This window comes from Canis aureus, unplaced genomic scaffold (genome assembly GCF_053574225.1).
Source record: "Canis aureus isolate CA01 unplaced genomic scaffold, VMU_Caureus_v.1.0 ptg000210l_RagTag, whole genome shotgun sequence".
In the NCBI taxonomy this organism is placed as follows: Eukaryota; Metazoa; Chordata; class Mammalia; order Carnivora; family Canidae; genus Canis; species Canis aureus.
Genome location: NW_027554482.1, coordinates 85,963 through 104,884, shown reverse-complemented (window position 1 = coordinate 104,884; position 18,922 = coordinate 85,963). Strand labels below are relative to the sequence as shown.

Below are 18,922 nucleotides of genomic sequence, written 5' to 3'. Positions count from 1 at the left end.
GGGGCCGAGGGGGCCGAGGGGGCCCGAAGGGGCCCAGGGAGGGGACGGGGCGACAGCCGGAACCTCGGGGCGGGGGCGCGGGGGGGCGGTGCGGTCGCTGGGGGGAGACGGGTGGGGGCTGGATCCCGTCCTCGCAGGCCTGCGAGGCCCTCGGTGGGGCCGAGGGGGGGGGTGCTTGGGAGCCGGGGGCCGGGGGCCGGGCCTGCCTGCGGGCCCTCCTCGCCCCGCCCCAGGCCCCGCCCCCAGGCCCGCCCCCAGCCCCTAGCACCGCCCCCAGCGACCAAGCCACCCAGCCACCCGCAACACCCCCCCCACCTTCGGCCCGGGCCCGCCTGCACCTTCTCTCCGAAGGACATGCCCTCCGTCCCCCGCGGACCACCGTCCCTTCGGCCCTCAGCCCCGGGGGCCACGCTCCGCGTGCCCAGGACACCAACCAGACGGCCCGACCGCCGGGGGCCTCAGGCCCCCCGTTGGCGCCGGGCTCCGCGCTCCGTGACCCCGCGACAGCCAAGACCACAGCGACGCGGGGGCGGCCGGCACCCAGGCCCAAAAGAGCCGCTCGGGACACAGCAAGACACACCACAGACACTCGCTCCGCGCCTGGGCCAGGGCGCCGCGCACGCACGCAGGCACACGGCCCCGCGGCGGTTCGGCTGATGGGCAGGAATGGGAGCGGAACGGCATCCCTGACCCCGTGGCTGCAGGGCCTGCGGCTGCCAGGGCTCCTGACGCAGCTCCAGGGCCTGCGCCCCTCCGGCGGGGTGGCTGCCTCGCCCCCACAGGCCGTGTGGCCCAGCTCCGAGTGCCTGTGTCCTTCCGTCTGTCTGTGTGTGTGTGTGTCGTGGGCACCTGTGTCTGTGTCCCTGCCTGTGCGACGATGGGGTCCGGCGGCGCGGGCGGCCCCGGCTTGGCTTTGAGCCAGGCGGGCTGAAGAACAGGAGAGGCCAGGGGCCCGCCGGCGCCGGCCCCGGCCCGCGGCACACCCCGACACCCCCCCGCAGCCCCCAGGCCCCAGCCCCCGGCCCCCGGCCCCCGGCCCCCGGCCCCCAGCGAGCGGCCCGATGTGGGGCGGCGTGCCATCCGGGGAGCCGAGCGGCGGCGACGAGCCCGACAGGCCGGGGACGGGAGCGCGCCCGGGCTCCCGCGACAGACTCGGCTCCGGGGTGCGGGACGCGTCTTGGCCCCCACCCCCCGGCCCGGGCAGGCGCCCTCCGCCACCCCGGGCGCGGCGCGGGAGGCGGTCAGTCCATCAGTCGGGCCGGCAGGCGAGCATGCAGGCAGGCAGGCAGGCAGGCAGGCAGGCAGGCGTTCAGGCGGGCCGCACAGGGCGGGCGGAGGAGGGCTGAGGAGCGGCGGGCGCCCGGCCTGGAGAGGCGCAGAGCAGGCTCTTGGGGCGCCCAGCGGCAGGCGCGGACGTCTACGGCCATACCACCCTGAACGCGCCCGATCTCGTCTGATCTCGGAAGCTAAGCAGGGTCGGGCCTGGTTAGTACTTGGATGGGAGACCGCCTGGGAATACCGGGTGCTGTAGGCTTTTTTTCTTCGGCCTTCCTGTCCGTCCCTTTGCCGCCAACACCCCCCTCGCCCAACGCGGCGGCGGCGGCGGCGGCGGCGGCGGCGGCGGCGGCGGCGCCCTCCGGACGACCCCTGCCATGGCCCCCGCCCCGCCGGGACCACCGCAGGGCGCCGCGGGGCACCGAGGGCGCCCGCTGCACGGGCAGGACGCCACTACATACACCACACACCTCCTCTTCCTCCCAGCCCTTCAACCTCGCAGCCCTTCAACGACGCCCACCCGCATCCTAGCCGGCCGCGCGTCCCAGGGGGCCGAGGGGGCCGAGGGGGCCCGAAGGGGCCCAGGGAGGGGACGGGGCGACAGCCGGAACCTCGGGGCGGGGGCGCGGGGGGGCGGTGCGGTCGCTGGGGGGAGACGGGTGGGGGCTGGATCCCGTCCTCGCAGGCCTGCGAGGCCCTCGGTGGGGCCGAGGGGGGGGTGCTTGGGAGCCGGGGGCCGGGGGCCGGGCCTGCCTGCGGGCCCTCCTCGCCCCGCCCCAGGCCCCGCCCCCAGGCCCGCCCCCAGCCCCTAGCACCGCCCCCAGCGACCAAGCCACCCAGCCACCCGCAACACCCCCCCCACCTTCGGCCCGGGCCCGCCTGCACCTTCTCTCCGAAGGACATGCCCTCCGTCCCCCGCGGACCACCGTCCCTTCGGCCCTCAGCCCCGGGGTCCACGCTCCGCGTGCCCAGGACACCAACCAGACGGCCCGACCGCCGGGGGCCTCAGGCCCCCCGTTGGCGCCGGGCTCCGCGCTCCGTGACCCCGCGACAGCCAAGACCACAGCGACGCGGGGGCGGCCGGCACCCAGGCCCAAAGAGCCGCTCGGGACACAGCAAGACACACCACAGACACTCGCTCCGCGCCTGGGCCAGGGCGCCGCGCACGCACGCAGGCACACGGCCCCGCGGCGGTTCGGCTGATGGGCATGAATGGGAGCGGAACGGCATCCCTGACCCCGTGGCTGCAGGGCCTGCGGCTGCCAGGGCTCCTGACGCAGCTCCAGGGCCTGCGCCCCTCCGGCGGGGTGGCTGCCTCGCCCCCACAGGCCGTGTGGCCCAGCTCCGAGTGCCTGTGTCCTTCCGTCTGTCTGTGTGTGTGTGTGTCGTGGGCACCTGTGTCTGTGTCCCTGCCTGTGCGACGATGGGGTCCGGCGGCGCGGGCGGCCCCGGCTTGGCTTTGAGCCAGGCGGGCTGAAGAACAGGAGAGGCCAGGGGCCCGCCGGCGCCGGCCCCGGCCCGCGGCACACCCCGACACCCCCCCGCAGCCCCCAGGCCCCAGCCCCCGGCCCCCGGCCCCCGGCCCCCAGCGAGCGGCCCGATGTGGGGCGGCGTGCCATCCGGGGAGCCGAGCGGCGGCGACGAGCCCGACAGGCCGGGGACGGGAGCGCGCCCGGGCTCCCGCGACAGACTCGGCTCCGGGGTGCGGGACGCGTCTTGGCCCCCACCCCCCGGCCCGGGCAGGCGCCCTCCGCCACCCCGGGCGCGGCGCGGGAGGCGGTCAGTCCATCAGTCGGGCCGGCAGGCGAGCATGCAGGCAGGCAGGCAGGCAGGCAGGCAGGCAGGCGTTCAGGCGGGCCGCACAGGGCGGGCGGAGGAGGGCTGAGGAGCGGCGGGCGCCCGGCCTGGAGAGGCGCAGAGCAGGCTCTTGGGGCGCCCAGCGGCAGGCGCGGACGTCTACGGCCATACCACCCTGAACGCGCCCGATCTCGTCTGATCTCGGAAGCTAAGCAGGGTCGGGCCTGGTTAGTACTTGGATGGGAGACCGCCTGGGAATACCGGGTGCTGTAGGCTTTTTTTCTTCGGCCTTCCTGTCCGTCCCTTTGCCGCCAACACCCCCCTCGCCCAACGCGGCGGCGGCGGCGGCGGCGGCGGCGGCGGCGGCGGCGGCGGCGCCCTCCGGACGACCCCTGCCATGGCCCCCGCCCCGCCGGGACCACCGCAGGGCGCCGCGGGGCACCGAGGGCGCCCGCTGCACGGGCAGGACGCCACTACATACACCACACACCTCCTCTTCCTCCCAGCCCTTCAACCTCGCAGCCCTTCAACGACGCCCACCCGCATCCTAGCCGGCCGCGCGTCCCAGGGGGCCGAGGGGGCCGAGGGGGCCCGAAGGGGCCCAGGGAGGGGACGGGGCGACAGCCGGAACCTCGGGGCGGGGGCGCGGGGGGGCGGTGCGGTCGCTGGGGGGAGACGGGTGGGGGCTGGATCCCGTCCTCGCAGGCCTGCGAGGCCCTCGGTGGGGCCGAGGGGGGGGGTGCTTGGGAGCCGGGGGCCGGGGGCCGGGCCTGCCTGCGGGCCCTCCTCGCCCCGCCCCAGGCCCCGCCCCCAGGCCCGCCCCCAGCCCCTAGCACCGCCCCCAGCGACCAAGCCACCCAGCCACCCGCAACACCCCCCCCACCTTCGGCCCGGGCCCGCCTGCACCTTCTCTCCGAAGGACATGCCCTCCGTCCCCCGCGGACCACCGTCCCTTCGGCCCTCAGCCCCGGGGGCCACGCTCCGCGTGCCCAGGACACCAACCAGACGGCCCGACCGCCGGGGGCCTCAGGCCCCCCGTTGGCGCCGGGCTCCGCGCTCCGTGACCCCGCGACAGCCAAGACCACAGCGACGCGGGGGCGGCCGGCACCCAGGCCCAAAAGAGCCGCTCGGGACACAGCAAGACACACCACAGACACTCGCTCCGCGCCTGGGCGAGGGCGCCGCGCACGCACGCAGGCACACGGCCCCGCGGCGGTTCGGCTGATGGGCAGGAATGGGAGCGGAACGGCATCCCTGACCCCGTGGCTGCAGGGCCTGCGGCTGCCAGGGCTCCTGACGCAGCTCCAGGGCCTGCGCCCCTCCGGCGGGGTGGCTGCCTCGCCCCCACAGGCCGTGTGGCCCAGCTCCGAGTGCCTGTGTCCTTCCGTCTGTCTGTGTGTGTGTGTGTCGTGGGCACCTGTGTCTGTGTCCCTGCCTGTGCGACGATGGGGTCCGGCGGCGCGGGCGGCCCCGGCTTGGCTTTGAGCCAGGCGGGCTGAAGAACAGGAGAGGCCAGGGGCCCGCCGGCGCCGGCCCCGGCCCGCGGCACACCCCGACACCCCCCCGCAGCCCCCAGGCCCCAGCCCCCGGCCCCCGGCCCCCGGCCCCCGGCCCCCAGCGAGCGGCCCGATGTGGGGCGGCGTGCCATCCGGGGAGCCGAGCGGCGGCGACGAGCCCGACAGGCCGGGGACGGGAGCGCGCCCGGGCTCCCGCGACAGACTCGGCTCCGGGGTGCGGGACGCGTCTTGGCCCCCACCCCCCGGCCCGGGCAGGCGCCCTCCGCCACCCCGGGCGCGGCGCGGGAGGCGGTCAGTCCATCAGTCGGGCCGGCAGGCGAGCATGCAGGCAGGCAGGCAGGCAGGCAGGCAGGCAGGCGTTCAGGCGGGCCGCACAGGGCGGGCGGAGGAGGGCTGAGGAGCGGCGGGCGCCCGGCCTGGAGAGGCGCAGAGCAGGCTCTTGGGGCGCCCAGCGGCAGGCGCGGACGTCTACGGCCATACCACCCTGAACGCGCCCGATCTCGTCTGATCTCGGAAGCTAAGCAGGGTCGGGCCTGGTTAGTACTTGGATGGGAGACCGCCTGGGAATACCGGGTGCTGTAGGCTTTTTTTCTTCGGCCTTCCTGTCCGTCCCTTTGCCGCCAACACCCCCCTCGCCCAACGCGGCGGCGGCGGCGGCGGCGGCGGCGGCGGCGGCGGCGGCGCCCTCCGGACGACCCCTGCCATGGCCCCCGCCCCGCCGGGACCACCGCAGGGCGCCGCGGGGCACCGAGGGCGCCCGCTGCACGGGCAGGACGCCACTACATACACCACACACCTCCTCTTCCTCCCAGCCCTTCAACCTCGCAGCCCTTCAACGACGCCCACCCGCATCCTAGCCGGCCGCGCGTCCCAGGGGGCCGAGGGGGCCGAGGGGGCCCGAAGGGGCCCAGGGAGGGGACGGGGCGACAGCCGGAACCTCGGGGCGGGGGCGCGGGGGGGCGGTGCGGTCGCTGGGGGGAGACGGGTGGGGGCTGGATCCCGTCCTCGCAGGCCTGCGAGGCCCTCGGTGGGGCCGAGGGGGGGGTGCTTGGGAGCCGGGGGCCGGGGGCCGGGCCTGCCTGCGGGCCCTCCTCGCCCCGCCCCAGGCCCCGCCCCCAGGCCCGCCCCCAGCCCCTAGCACCGCCCCCAGCGACCAAGCCACCCAGCCACCCGCAACACCCCCCCCACCTTCGGCCCGGGCCCGCCTGCACCTTCTCTCCGAAGGACATGCCCTCCGTCCCCCGCGGACCACCGTCCCTTCGGCCCTCAGCCCCGGGGGCCACGCTCCGCGTGCCCAGGACACCAACCAGACGGCCCGACCGCCGGGGGCCTCAGGCCCCCCGTTGGCGCCGGGCTCCGCGCTCCGTGACCCCGCGACAGCCAAGACCACAGCGACGCGGGGGCGGCCGGCACCCAGGCCCAAAGAGCCGCTCGGGACACAGCAAGACACACCACAGACACTCGCTCCGCGCCTGGGCCAGGGCGCCGCGCACGCACGCAGGCACACGGCCCCGCGGCGGTTCGGCTGATGGGCATGAATGGGAGCGGAACGGCATCCCTGACCCCGTGGCTGCAGGGCCTGCGGCTGCCAGGGCTCCTGACGCAGCTCCAGGGCCTGCGCCCCTCCGGCGGGGTGGCTGCCTCGCCCCCACAGGCCGTGTGGCCCAGCTCCGAGTGCCTGTGTCCTTCCGTCTGTCTGTGTGTGTGTGTGTCGTGGGCACCTGTGTCTGTGTCCCTGCCTGTGCGACGATGGGGTCCGGCGGCGCGGGCGGCCCCGGCTTGGCTTTGAGCCAGGCGGGCTGAAGAACAGGAGAGGCCAGGGGCCCGCCGGCGCCGGCCCCGGCCCGCGGCACACCCCGACACCCCCCCGCAGCCCCCAGGCCCCAGCCCCCGGCCCCCGGCCCCCGGCCCCCAGCGAGCGGCCCGATGTGGGGCGGCGTGCCATCCGGGGAGCCGAGCGGCGGCGACGAGCCCGACAGGCCGGGGACGGGAGCGCGCCCGGGCTCCCGCGACAGACTCGGCTCCGGGGTGCGGGACGCGTCTTGGCCCCCACCCCCCGGCCCGGGCAGGCGCCCTCCGCCACCCCGGGCGCGGCGCGGGAGGCGGTCAGTCCATCAGTCGGGCCGGCAGGCGAGCATGCAGGCAGGCAGGCAGGCAGGCAGGCAGGCGTTCAGGCGGGCCGCACAGGGCGGGCGGAGGAGGGCTGAGGAGCGGCGGGCGCCCGGCCTGGAGAGGCGCAGAGCAGGCTCTTGGGGCGCCCAGCGGCAGGCGCGGACGTCTACGGCCATACCACCCTGAACGCGCCCGATCTCGTCTGATCTCGGAAGCTAAGCAGGGTCGGGCCTGGTTAGTACTTGGATGGGAGACCGCCTGGGAATACCGGGTGCTGTAGGCTTTTTTTCTTCGGCCTTCCTGTCCGTCCCTTTGCCGCCAACACCCCCCTCGCCCAACGCGGCGGCGGCGGCGGCGGCGGCGGCGGCGGCGGCGCCCTCCGGACGACCCCTGCCATGGCCCCCGCCCCGCCGGGACCACCGCAGGGCGCCGCGGGGCACCGAGGGCGCCCGCTGCACGGGCAGGACGCCACTACATACACCACACACCTCCTCTTCCTCCCAGCCCTTCAACCTCGCAGCCCTTCAACGACGCCCACCCGCATCCTAGCCGGCCGCGCGTCCCAGGGGGCCGAGGGGGCCGAGGGGGCCCGAAGGGGCCCAGGGAGGGGACGGGGCGACAGCCGGAACCTCGGGGCGGGGGCGCGGGGGGGCGGTGCGGTCGCTGGGGGGAGACGGGTGGGGGCTGGATCCCGTCCTCGCAGGCCTGCGAGGCCCTCGGTGGGGCCGAGGGGGGGGGTGCTTGGGAGCCGGGGGCCGGGGGCCGGGCCTGCCTGCGGGCCCTCCTCGCCCCGCCCCAGGCCCCGCCCCCAGGCCCGCCCCCAGCCCCTAGCACCGCCCCCAGCGACCAAGCCACCCAGCCACCCGCAACACCCCCCCCACCTTCGGCCCGGGCCCGCCTGCACCTTCTCTCCGAAGGACATGCCCTCCGTCCCCCGCGGACCACCGTCCCTTCGGCCCTCAGCCCCGGGGGCCACGCTCCGCGTGCCCAGGACACCAACCAGACGGCCCGACCGCCGGGGGCCTCAGGCCCCCCGTTGGCGCCGGGCTCCGCGCTCCGTGACCCCGCGACAGCCAAGACCACAGCGACGCGGGGGCGGCCGGCACCCAGGCCCAAAAGAGCCGCTCGGGACACAGCAAGACACACCACAGACACTCGCTCCGCGCCTGGGCCAGGGCGCCGCGCACGCACGCAGGCACACGGCCCCGCGGCGGTTCGGCTGATGGGCAGGAATGGGAGCGGAACGGCATCCCTGACCGCGTGGCTGCAGGGCCTGCGGCTGCCAGGGCTCCTGACGCAGCTCCAGGGCCTGCGCCCCTCCGGCGGGGTGGCTGCCTCGCCCCCACAGGCCGTGTGGCCCAGCTCCGAGTGCCTGTGTCCTTCCGTCTGTCTGTGTGTGTGTGTGTCGTGGGCACCTGTGTCTGTGTCCCTGCCTGTGCGACGATGGGGTCCGGCGGCGCGGGCGGCCCCGGCTTGGCTTTGAGCCAGGCGGGCTGAAGAACAGGAGAGGCCAGGGGCCCGCCGGCGCCGGCCCCGGCCCGCGGCACACCCCGACACCCCCCCGCAGCCCCCAGGCCCCAGCCCCCGGCCCCCGGCCCCCGGCCCCCGGCCCCCAGCGAGCGGCCCGATGTGGGGCGGCGTGCCATCCGGGGAGCCGAGCGGCGGCGACGAGCCCGACAGGCCGGGGACGGGAGCGCGCCCGGGCTCCCGCGACAGACTCGGCTCCGGGGTGCGGGACGCGTCTTGGCCCCCACCCCCCGGCCCGGGCAGGCGCCCTCCGCCACCCCGGGCGCGGCGCGGGAGGCGGTCAGTCCATCAGTCGGGCCGGCAGGCGAGCATGCAGGCAGGCAGGCAGGCAGGCAGGCAGGCGTTCAGGCGGGCCGCACAGGGCGGGCGGAGGAGGGCTGAGGAGCGGCGGGCGCCCGGCCTGGAGAGGCGCAGAGCAGGCTCTTGGGGCGCCCAGCGGCAGGCGCGGACGTCTACGGCCATACCACCCTGAACGCGCCCGATCTCGTCTGATCTCGGAAGCTAAGCAGGTTCGGGCCTGGTTAGTACTTGGATGGGAGACCGCCTGGGAATACCGGGTGCTGTAGGCTTTTTTTCTTCGGCCTTCCTGTCCGTCCCTTTGCCGCCAACACCCCCCTCGCCCAACGCGGCGGCGGCGGCGGCGGCGGCGGCGGCGGCGGCGGCGCCCTCCGGACGACCCCTGCCATGGCCCCCGCCCCGCCGGGACCACCGCAGGGCGCCGCGGGGCACCGAGGGCGCCCGCTGCACGGGCAGGACGCCACTACATACACCACACACCTCCTCTTCCTCCCAGCCCTTCAACCTCGCAGCCCTTCAACGACGCCCACCCGCATCCTAGCCGGCCGCGCGTCCCAGGGGGCCGAGGGGGCCGAGGGGGCCCGAAGGGGCCCAGGGAGGGGACGGGGCGACAGCCGGAACCTCGGGGCGGGGGCGCGGGGGGGCGGTGCGGTCGCTGGGGGGAGACGGGTGGGGGCTGGATCCCGTCCTCGCAGGCCTGCGAGGCCCTCGGTGGGGCCGAGGGGGGGGGTGCTTGGGAGCCGGGGGCCGGGGGCCGGGCCTGCCTGCGGGCCCTCCTCGCCCCGCCCCAGGCCCCGCCCCCAGGCCCGCCCCCAGCCCCTAGCAATTCCCTGGCACCGCCCCCAGCGACCAAGCCACCCAGCCACCCGCAACACCCCCCCACCTTCGGCCCGGGCCCGCCTGCACCTTCTCTCCGAAGGACATGCCCTCCGTCCCCCGCGGACCACCGTCCCTTCGGCCCTCAGCCCCGGGGGGCCGAGGGGGCCGAGGGGGCCCGAAGGGGCCCAGGGAGGGGACGGGGCGACAGCCGGAACCTCGGGGCGGGGGCGCGGGGGGGCGGTGCGGTCGCTGGGGGGAGACGGGTGGGGGCTGGATCCCGTCCTCGCAGGCCTGCGAGGCCCTCGGTGGGGCCGAGGGGGGGGGTGCTTGGGAGCCGGGGGCCGGGGGCCGGGCCTGCCTGCGGGCCCGCCTCGCCCCGCCCCAGGCCCCGCCCCCAGGCCCGCCCCCAGCCCCTAGCACCGCCCCCAGCGACCAAGCCACCCAGCCACCCGCAACACCCCCCCCACCTTCGGCCCGGGCCCGCCTGCACCTTCTCTCCGAAGGACATGCCCTCCGTCCCCCGCGGACCACCGTCCCTTCGGCCCTCAGCCCCGGGGTCCACGCTCCGCGTGCCCAGGACACCAACCAGACGGCCCGACCGCCGGGGGCCTCAGGCCCCCCGTTGGCGCCGGGCTCCGCGCTCCGTGACCCCGCGACAGCCAAGACCACAGCGACGCGGGGGCGGCCGGCACCCAGGCCCAAAGAGCCGCTCGGGACACAGCAAGACACACCACAGACACTCGCTCCGCGCCTGGGCCAGGGCGCCGCGCACGCACGCAGGCACACGGCCCCGCGGCGGTTCGGCTGATGGGCAGGAATGGGAGCGGAACGGCATCCCTGACCGCGTGGCTGCAGGGCCTGCGGCTGCCAGGGCTCCTGACGCAGCTCCAGGGCCTGCGCCCCTCCGGCGGGGTGGCTGCCTCGCCCCCACAGGCCGTGTGGCCCAGCTCCGAGTGCCTGTGTCCTTCCGTCTGTCTGTGTGTGTGTGTGTCGTGGGCACCTGTGTCTGTGTCCCTGCCTGTGCGACGATGGGGTCCGGCGGCGCGGGCGGCCCCGGCTTGGCTTTGAGCCAGGCGGGCTGAAGAACAGGAGAGGCCAGGGGCCCGCCGGCGCCGGCCCCGGCCCGCGGCACACCCCGACACCCCCCCGCAGCCCCCAGGCCCCAGCCCCCGGCCCCCGGCCCCCGGCCCCCGGCCCCCAGCGAGCGGCCCGATGTGGGGCGGCGTGCCATCCGGGGAGCCGAGCGGCGGCGACGAGCCCGACAGGCCGGGGACGGGAGCGCGCCCGGGCTCCCGCGACAGACTCGGCTCCGGGGTGCGGGACGCGTCTTGGCCCCCACCCCCCGGCCCGGGCAGGCGCCCTCCGCCACCCCGGGCGCGGCGCGGGAGGCGGTCAGTCCATCAGTCGGGCCGGCAGGCGAGCATGCAGGCAGGCAGGCAGGCAGGCAGGCAGGCGTTCAGGCGGGCCGCACAGGGCGGGCGGAGGAGGGATGAGGAGCGGCGGGCGCCCGGCCTGGAGAGGCGCAGAGCAGGCTCTTGGGGCGCCCAGCGGCAGGCGCGGACGTCTACGGCCATACCACCCTGAACGCGCCCGATCTCGTCTGATCTCGGAAGCTAAGCAGGTTCGGGCCTGGTTAGTACTTGGATGGGAGACCGCCTGGGAATACCGGGTGCTGTAGGCTTTTTTTCTTCGGCCTTCCTGTCCGTCCCTTTGCCGCCAACACCCCCCTCGCCCAACGCGGCGGCGGCGGCGGCGGCGGCGGCGGCGGCGACGGCGGCGCCCTCCGGACGACCCCTGCCATGGCCCCCGCCCCGCCGGGACCACCGCAGGGCGCCGCGGGGCACCGAGGGCGCCCGCTGCACGGGCAGGACGCCACTACATACACCACACACCTCCTCTTCCTCCCAGCCCTTCAACCTCGCAGCCCTTCAACGACGCCCACCCGCATCCTAGCCGGCCGCGCGTCCCAGGGGGCCGAGGGGGCCGAGGGGGCCCGAAGGGGCCCAGGGAGGGGACGGGGCGACAGCCGGAACCTCGGGGCGGGGGCGCGGGGGGGCGGTGCGGTCGCTGGGGGGAGACGGGTGGGGGCTGGATCCCGTCCTCGCAGGCCTGCGAGGCCCTCCGTGGGGCCGAGGGGGGGGTGCTTGGGAGCCGGGGGCCGGGGGCCGGGCCTGCCTGCGGGCCCTCCTCGCCCCGCCCCAGGCCCCGCCCCCAGGCCCGCCCCCAGCCCCTAGCACCGCCCCCAGCGACCAAGCCACCCAGCCACCCGCAACACCCCCCCCACCTTCGGCCCGGGCCCGCCTGCACCTTCTCTCCGAAGGACATGCCCTCCGTCCCCCGCGGACCACCGTCCCTTCGGCCCTCAGCCCCGGGGTCCACGCTCCGCGTGCCCAGGACACCAACCAGACGGCCCGACCGCCGGGGGCCTCAGGCCCCCCGTTGGCGCCGGGATCCGCGCTCCGTGACCCCGCGACAGCCAAGACCACAGCGACGCGGGGGCGGCCGGCACCCAGGCCCAAAGAGCCGCTCGGGACACAGCAAGACACACCACAGACACTCGCTCCGCGCCTGGGCCAGGGCGCCGCGCACGCACGCAGGCACACGGCCCCGCGGCGGTTCGGCTGATGGGCAGGAATGGGAGCGGAACGGCATCCCTGACCCCGTGGCTGCAGGGCCTGCGGCTGCCAGGGCTCCTGACGCAGCTCCAGGGCCTGCGCCCCTCCGGCGGGGTGGCTGCCTCGCCCCCACAGGCCGTGTGGCCCAGCTCCGAGTGCCTGTGTCCTTCCGTCTGTCTGTGTGTGTGTGTGTCGTGGGCACCTGTGTCTGTGTCCCTGCCTGTGCGACGATGGGGTCCGGCGGCGCGGGCGGCCCCGGCTTGGCTTTGAGCCAGGCGGGCTGAAGAACAGGAGAGGCCAGGGGCCCGCCGGCGCCGGCCCCGGCCCGCGGCACACCCCGACACCCCCCCGCAGCCCCCAGGCCCCAGCCCCCGGCCCCCGGCCCCCGGCCCCCGGCCCCCAGCGAGCGGCCCGATGTGGGGCGGCGTGCCATCCGGGGAGCCGAGCGGCGGCGACGAGCCCGACAGGCCGGGGACGGGAGCGCGCCCGGGCTCCCGCGACAGACTCGGCTCCGGGGTGCGGGACGCGTCTTGGCCCCCACCCCCCGGCCCGGGCAGGCGCCCTCCGCCACCCCGGGCGCGGCGCGGGAGGCGGTCAGTCCATCAGTCGGGCCGGCAGGCGAGCATGCAGGCAGGCAGGCAGGCAGGCAGGCAGGCAGGCGTTCAGGCGGGCCGCACAGGGCGGGCGGAGGAGGGCTGAGGAGCGGCGGGCGCCCGGCCTGGAGAGGCGCAGAGCAGGCTCTTGGGGCGCCCAGCGGCAGGCGCGGACGTCTACGGCCATACCACCCTGAACGCGCCCGATCTCGTCTGATCTCGGAAGCTAAGCAGGGTCGGGCCTGGTTAGTACTTGGATGGGAGACCGCCTGGGAATACCGGGTGCTGTAGGCTTTTTTTCTTCGGCCTTCCTGTCCGTCCCTTTGCCGCCAACACCCCCCTCGCCCAACGCGGCGGCGGCGGCGGCGGCGGCGGCGGCGGCGGCGGCGCCCTCCGGACGACCCCTGCCATGGCCCCCGCCCCGCCGGGACCACCGCAGGGCGCCGCGGGGCACCGAGGGCGCCCGCTGCACGGGCAGGACGCCACTACATACACCACACACCTCCTCTTCCTCCCAGCCCTTCAACCTCGCAGCCCTTCAACGACGCCCACCCGCATCCTAGCCGGCCGCGCGTCCCAGGGGGCCGAGGGGGCCGAGGGGGCCCGAAGGGGCCCAGGGAGGGGACGGGGCGACAGCCGGAACCTCGGGGCGGGGGCGCGGGGGGGCGGTGCGGTCGCTGGGGGGAGACGGGTGGGGGCTGGATCCCGTCCTCGCAGGCCTGCGAGGCCCTCCGTGGGGCCGAGGGGGGGGTGCTTGGGAGCCGGGGGCCGGGGGCCGGGCCTGCCTGCGGGCCCTCCTCGCCCCGCCCCAGGCCCCGCCCCCAGGCCCGCCCCCAGCCCCTAGCACCGCCCCCAGCGACCAAGCCACCCAGCCACCCGCAACACCCCCCCCACCTTCGGCCCGGGCCCGCCTGCACCTTCTCTCCGAAGGACATGCCCTCCGTCCCCCGCGGACCACCGTCCCTTCGGCCCTCAGCCCCGGGGTCCACGCTCCGCGTGCCCAGGACACCAACCAGACGGCCCGACCGCCGGGGGCCTCAGGCCCCCCGTTGGCGCCGGGCTCCGCGCTCCGTGACCCCGCGACAGCCAAGACCACAGCGACGCGGGGGCGGCCGGCACCCAGGCCCAAAAGAGCCGCTCGGGACACAGCAAGACACACCACAGACACTCGCTCCGCGCCTGGGCCAGGGCGCCGCGCACGCACGCAGGCACACGGCCCCGCGGCGGTTCGGCTGATGGGCAGGAATGGGAGCGGAACGGCATCCCTGACCCCGTGGCTGCAGGGCCTGCGGCTGCCAGGGCTCCTGACGCAGCTCCAGGGCCTGCGCCCCTCCGGCGGGGTGGCTGCCTCGCCCCCACAGGCCGTGTGGCCCAGCTCCGAGTGCCTGTGTCCTTCCGTCTGTCTGTGTGTGTGTGTGTCGTGGGCACCTGTGTCTGTGTCCCTGCCTGTGCGACGATGGGGTCCGGCGGCGCGGGCGGCCCCGGCTTGGCTTTGAGCCAGGCGGGCTGAAGAACAGGAGAGGCCAGGGGCCCGCCGGCGCCGGCCCCGGCCCGCGGCACACCCCGACACCCCCCCGCAGCCCCCAGGCCCCAGCCCCCGGCCCCCGGCCCCCGGCCCCCGGCCCCCAGCGAGCGGCCCGATGTGGGGCGGCGTGCCATCCGGGGAGCCGAGCGGCGGCGACGAGCCCGACAGGCCGGGGACGGGAGCGCGCCCGGGCTCCCGCGACAGACTCGGCTCCGGGGTGCGGGACGCGTCTTGGCCCCCACCCCCCGGCCCGGGCAGGCGCCCTCCGCCACCCCGGGCGCGGCGCGGGAGGCGGTCAGTCCATCAGTCGGGCCGGCAGGCGAGCATGCAGGCAGGCAGGCAGGCAGGCAGGCAGGCAGGCGTTCAGGCGGGCCGCACAGGGCGGGCGGAGGAGGGCTGAGGAGCGGCGGGCGCCCGGCCTGGAGAGGCGCAGAGCAGGCTCTTGGGGCGCCCAGCGGCAGGCGCGGACGTCTACGGCCATACCACCCTGAACGCGCCCGATCTCGTCTGATCTCGGAAGCTAAGCAGGGTCGGGCCTGGTTAGTACTTGGATGGGAGACCGCCTGGGAATACCGGGTGCTGTAGGCTTTTTTTCTTCGGCCTTCCTGTCCGTCCCTTTGCCGCCAACACCCCCCTCGCCCAACGCGGCGGCGGCGGCGGCGGCGGCGGCGGCGCCCTCCGGACGACCCCTGCCATGGCCCCCGCCCCGCCGGGACCACCGCAGGGCGCCGCGGGGCACCGAGGGCGCCCGCTGCACGGGCAGGACGCCACTACATACACCACACACCTCCTCTTCCTCCCAGCCCTTCAACCTCGCAGCCCTTCAACGACGCCCACCCGCATCCTAGCCGGCCGCGCGTCCCAGGGGGCCGAGGGGGCCGAGGGGGCCCGAAGGGGCCCAGGGAGGGGACGGGGCGACAGCCGGAACCTCGGGGCGGGGGCGCGGGGGGGCGGTGCGGTCGCTGGGGGGAGACGGGTGGGGGCTGGATCCCGTCCTCGCAGGCCTGCGAGGCCCTCGGTGGGGCCGAGCGGGGGGTGCTTGGGAGCCGGGGGCCGGGGGCCGGGCCTGCCTGCGGGCCCTCCTCGCCCCGCCCCAGGCCCCGCCCCCAGGCCCGCCCCCAGCCCCTAGCACCGCCCCCAGCGACCAAGCCACCCAGCCACCCGCAACACCCCCCCCACCTTCGGCCCGGGCCCGCCTGCACCTTCTCTCCGAAGGACATGCCCTCCGTCCCCCGCGGACCACCGTCCCTTCGGCCCTCAGCCCCGGGGTCCACGCTCCGCGTGCCCAGGACACCAACCAGACGGCCCGACCGCCGGGGGCCTCAGGCCCCCCGTTGGCGCCGGGCTCCGCGCTCCGTGACCCCGCGACAGCCAAGACCACAGCGACGCGGGGGCGGCCGGCACCCAGGCCCAAAAGAGCCGCTCGGGACACAGCAAGACACACCACAGACACTCGCTCCGCGCCTGGGCCAGGGCGCCGCGCACGCACGCAGGCACACGGCCCCGCGGCGGTTCGGCTGATGGGCAGGAATGGGAGCGGAACGGCATCCCTGACCCCGTGGCTGCAGGGCCTGCGGCTGCCAGGGCTCCTGACGCAGCTCCAGGGCCTGCGCCCCTCCGGCGGGGTGGCTGCCTCGCCCCCACAGGCCGTGTGGCCCAGCTCCGAGTGCCTGTGTCCTTCCGTCTGTCTGTGTGTGTGTGTGTCGTGGGCACCTGTGTCTGTGTCCCTGCCTGTGCGACGATGGGGTCCGGCGGCGCGGGCGGCCCCGGCTTGGCTTTGAGCCAGGCGGGCTGAAGAACAGGAGAGGCCAGGGGCCCGCCGGCGCCGGCCCCGGCCCGCGGCACACCCCGACACCCCCCCGCAGCCCCCAGGCCCCAGCCCCCGGCCCCCGGCCCCCGGCCCCCGGCCCCCAGCGAGCGGCCCGATGTGGGGCGGCGTGCCATCCGGGGAGCCGAGCGGCGGCGACGAGCCCGACAGGCCGGGGACGGGAGCGCGCCCGGGCTCCCGCGACAGACTCGGCTCCGGGGTGCGGGACGCGTCTTGGCCCCCACCCCCCGGCCCGGGCAGGCGCCCTCCGCCACCCCGGGCGCGGCGCGGGAGGCGGTCAGTCCATCAGTCGGGCCGGCAGGCGAGCATGCAGGCAGGCAGGCAGGCAGGCAGGCGTTCAGGCGGGCCGCACAGGGCGGGCGGAGGAGGGCTGAGGAGCGGCGGGCGCCCGGCCTGGAGAGGCGCAGAGCAGGCTCTTGGGGCGCCCAGCGGCAGGCGCGGACGTCTACGGCCATACCACCCTGAACGCGCCCGATCTCGTCTGATCTCGGAAGCTAAGCAGGGTCGGGCCTGGTTAGTACTTGGATGGGAGACCGCCTGGGAATACCGGGTGCTGTAGGCTTTTTTTCTTCGGCCTTCCTGTCCGTCCCTTTGCCGCCAACACCCCCCTCGCCCAACGCGGCGGCGGCGGCGGCGGCGGCGGCGGCGCCCTCCGGACGACCCCTGCCATGGCCCCCGCCCCGCCGGGACCACCGCAGGGCGCCGCGGGGCACCGAGGGCGCCCGCTGCACGGGCAGGACGCCACTACATACACCACACACCTCCTCTTCCTCCCAGCCCTTCAACCTCGCAGCCCTTCAACGACGCCCACCCGCATCCTAGCCGGCCGCGCGTCCCAGGGGGCCGAGGGGGCCGAGGGGGCCCGAAGGGGCCCAGGGAGGGGACGGGGCGACAGCCGGAACCTCGGGGCGGGGGCGCGGGGGGGCGGTGCGGTCGCTGGGGGGAGACGGGTGGGGGCTGGATCCCGTCCTCGCAGGCCTGCGAGGCCCTCGGTGGGGCCGAGGGGGGGGTGCTTGGGGGCCGGGGGCCGGGCCTGCATGCGGGCCCTCCTCGCCCCGCCCCAGGCCCCGCCCCCAGGCCCGCCCCCAGCCCCTAGCACCGCCCCCAGCGACCAAGCCACCCAGCCACCCGCAACACCCCCCCCACCTTCGGCCCGGGCCCGCCTGCACCTTCTCTCCGAAGGACATGCCCTCCGTCCCCCGCGGACCACCGTCCCTTCGGCCCTCAGCCCCGGGGTCCACGCTCCGCGTGCCCAGGACACCAACCAGACGGCCCGGCCGCCGGGGGCCTCAGGCCCCCCGTTGGCGCCGGGCTCCGCGCTCCGGGACCCCGCGACAGCCAAGACCACGGCGACGCGGGGGCGGCCGGCACCCAGGCCCAAAGAGCCGCTCGGGACACAGCAAGACACACCACAGACACTCGCTCCGCGCCTGGGCCAGGGCGCCGCGCACGCACGCAGGCACACGGCCCCGCGGCGGTTCGGCTGATGGGCAGGAATGGGAGCGGAACGGCATCCCTGACCCCGTGGCTGCAGGGCCTGCGGCTGCCAGGGCTCCTGACGCAGCTCCAGGGCCTGCGCCCCTCCGGCGGGGTGGCTGCCTCGCCCCCACAGGCCGTGTGGCCCAGCTCCGAGTGCCTGTGTCCTTCCGTCTGTCTGTGTGTGTGTGTGTCGTGGGCACCTGTGTCTGTGTCCCTGCCTGTGCGACGATGGGGTCCGGCGGCGCGGGCGGCCCCGGCTTGGCTTTGAGCCAGGCGGGCTGAAGAACAGGAGAGGCCAGGGGCCCGCCGGCGCCGGCCCCGGCCCGCGGCACACCCCGACACCCCCCCGCAGCCCCCAGGCCCCAGCCCCCGGCCCCCGGCCCCCGGCCCCCAGCGAGCGGCCCGATGTGGGGCGGCGTGCCATCCGGGGAGCCGAGCGGCGGCGACGAGCCCGACAGGCCGGGGACGGGAGCGCGCCCGGGCTCCCGCGACAGACTCGGCTCCGGGGTGCGGGACGCGTCTTGGCCCCCACCCCCCGGCCCGGGCAGGCGCCCTCCGCCACCCCGGGCGCGGCGCGGGAGGCGGTCAGTCCATCAGTCGGGCCGGCAGGCGAGCATGCAGGCAGGCAGGCAGGCAGGCAGGCAGGCAGGCGTTCAGGCGGGCCGCACAGGGCGGGCGGAGGAGGGCTGAGGAGCGGCGGGCGCCCGGCCTGGAGAGGCGCAGAGCAGGCTCTTGGGGCGCCCAGCGGCAGGCGCGGACGTCTACGGCCATACCACCCTGAACGCGCCCGATCTCGTCTGATCTCGGAAGCTAAGCAGGGTCGGGCCTGGTTAGTACTTGGATGGGAGACCGCCTGGGAATACCGGGTGCTGTAGGCTTTTTTTCTTCGGCCTTCCTGTCCGTCCCTTTGCCGCCAACACCCCCCTCGCCCAACGCGGCGGCGGCGGCGGCGGCGGCGGCGGCGGCGGCGGCGGCGCCCTCCGGACGACCCCTGCCATGGCCCCCGCCCCGCCGGGACCACCGCAGGGCGCCGCGGGGCACCGAGGGCGCCCGCTGCACGGGCAGGACGCCACTACATACACCACACACCTCCTCTTCCTCCCAGCCCTTCAACCTCGCAGCCCTTCAACGACGCCCACCCGCATCCTAGCCGGCCGCGCGTCCCAGGGGGCCGAGGGGGCCGAGGGGGCCCGAAGGGGCCCAGGGAGGGGACGGGGCGACAGCCGGAACCTCGGGGCGGGGGCGCGGGGGGGCGGTGCGGTCGCTGGGGGGAGACGGGTGGGGGCTGGATCCCGTCCTCGCAGGCCTGCGAGGCCCTCGGTGGGGCCGAGGGGGGGGGTGCTTGGGAGCCGGGGGCCGGGGGCCGGGCCTGCCTGCGGGCCCTCCTCGCCCCGCCCCAGGCCCCGCCCCCAGGCCCGCCCCCAGCCCCTAGCACCGCCCCCAGCGACCAAGCCACCCAGCCACCCGCAACACCCCCCCCACCTTCGGCCCGGGCCCGCCTGCACCTTCTCTCCGAAGGACATGCCCTCCGTCCCCCG

The 18,922-nt window shown here is 77.1% G+C and overlaps 10 non-coding genes across 10 annotated transcripts; all 10 read left to right on the top strand.

Moving 5' to 3' along the window:
- The first annotated feature begins 1,415 nt into the window (after nt 1–1,415).
- Nucleotides 1,416–1,534, top strand: LOC144309844 (5S ribosomal RNA). Its single transcript, XR_013375736.1, has one exon. It is a non-coding gene; the product is annotated as a 5S ribosomal RNA (ribosomal RNA).
- A 1,695-nt stretch (nt 1,535–3,229) lies between these two features.
- LOC144309843 (5S ribosomal RNA) lies at nt 3,230–3,348 on the top strand. The gene has a single exon (XR_013375734.1). It is a non-coding gene; the product is annotated as a 5S ribosomal RNA (ribosomal RNA).
- A 1,707-nt stretch (nt 3,349–5,055) lies between these two features.
- Nucleotides 5,056–5,174, top strand: LOC144309842 (5S ribosomal RNA). The gene has a single exon (XR_013375733.1). It is a non-coding gene; the product is annotated as a 5S ribosomal RNA (ribosomal RNA).
- A 1,691-nt stretch (nt 5,175–6,865) lies between these two features.
- On the top strand, nt 6,866–6,984 carry LOC144309840 (5S ribosomal RNA). Its single transcript, XR_013375731.1, has one exon. It is a non-coding gene; the product is annotated as a 5S ribosomal RNA (ribosomal RNA).
- Nucleotides 6,985–8,678: 1,694 nt separating this feature from the next.
- On the top strand, nt 8,679–8,797 carry LOC144309789 (5S ribosomal RNA). Its single transcript, XR_013375681.1, has one exon. It is a non-coding gene; the product is annotated as a 5S ribosomal RNA (ribosomal RNA).
- Nucleotides 8,798–10,906: 2,109 nt separating this feature from the next.
- On the top strand, nt 10,907–11,025 carry LOC144309788 (5S ribosomal RNA). The gene has a single exon (XR_013375680.1). It is a non-coding gene; the product is annotated as a 5S ribosomal RNA (ribosomal RNA).
- Nucleotides 11,026–12,727: 1,702 nt separating this feature from the next.
- LOC144309838 (5S ribosomal RNA) lies at nt 12,728–12,846 on the top strand. Its single transcript, XR_013375730.1, has one exon. It is a non-coding gene; the product is annotated as a 5S ribosomal RNA (ribosomal RNA).
- Nucleotides 12,847–14,546: 1,700 nt separating this feature from the next.
- On the top strand, nt 14,547–14,665 carry LOC144309837 (5S ribosomal RNA). Its single transcript, XR_013375729.1, has one exon. It is a non-coding gene; the product is annotated as a 5S ribosomal RNA (ribosomal RNA).
- Nucleotides 14,666–16,348: 1,683 nt separating this feature from the next.
- LOC144309836 (5S ribosomal RNA) lies at nt 16,349–16,467 on the top strand. The gene has a single exon (XR_013375728.1). It is a non-coding gene; the product is annotated as a 5S ribosomal RNA (ribosomal RNA).
- Nucleotides 16,468–18,143: 1,676 nt separating this feature from the next.
- LOC144309835 (5S ribosomal RNA) lies at nt 18,144–18,262 on the top strand. Its single transcript, XR_013375727.1, has one exon. It is a non-coding gene; the product is annotated as a 5S ribosomal RNA (ribosomal RNA).
- Nucleotides 18,263–18,922: the final 660 nt, after the last annotated feature.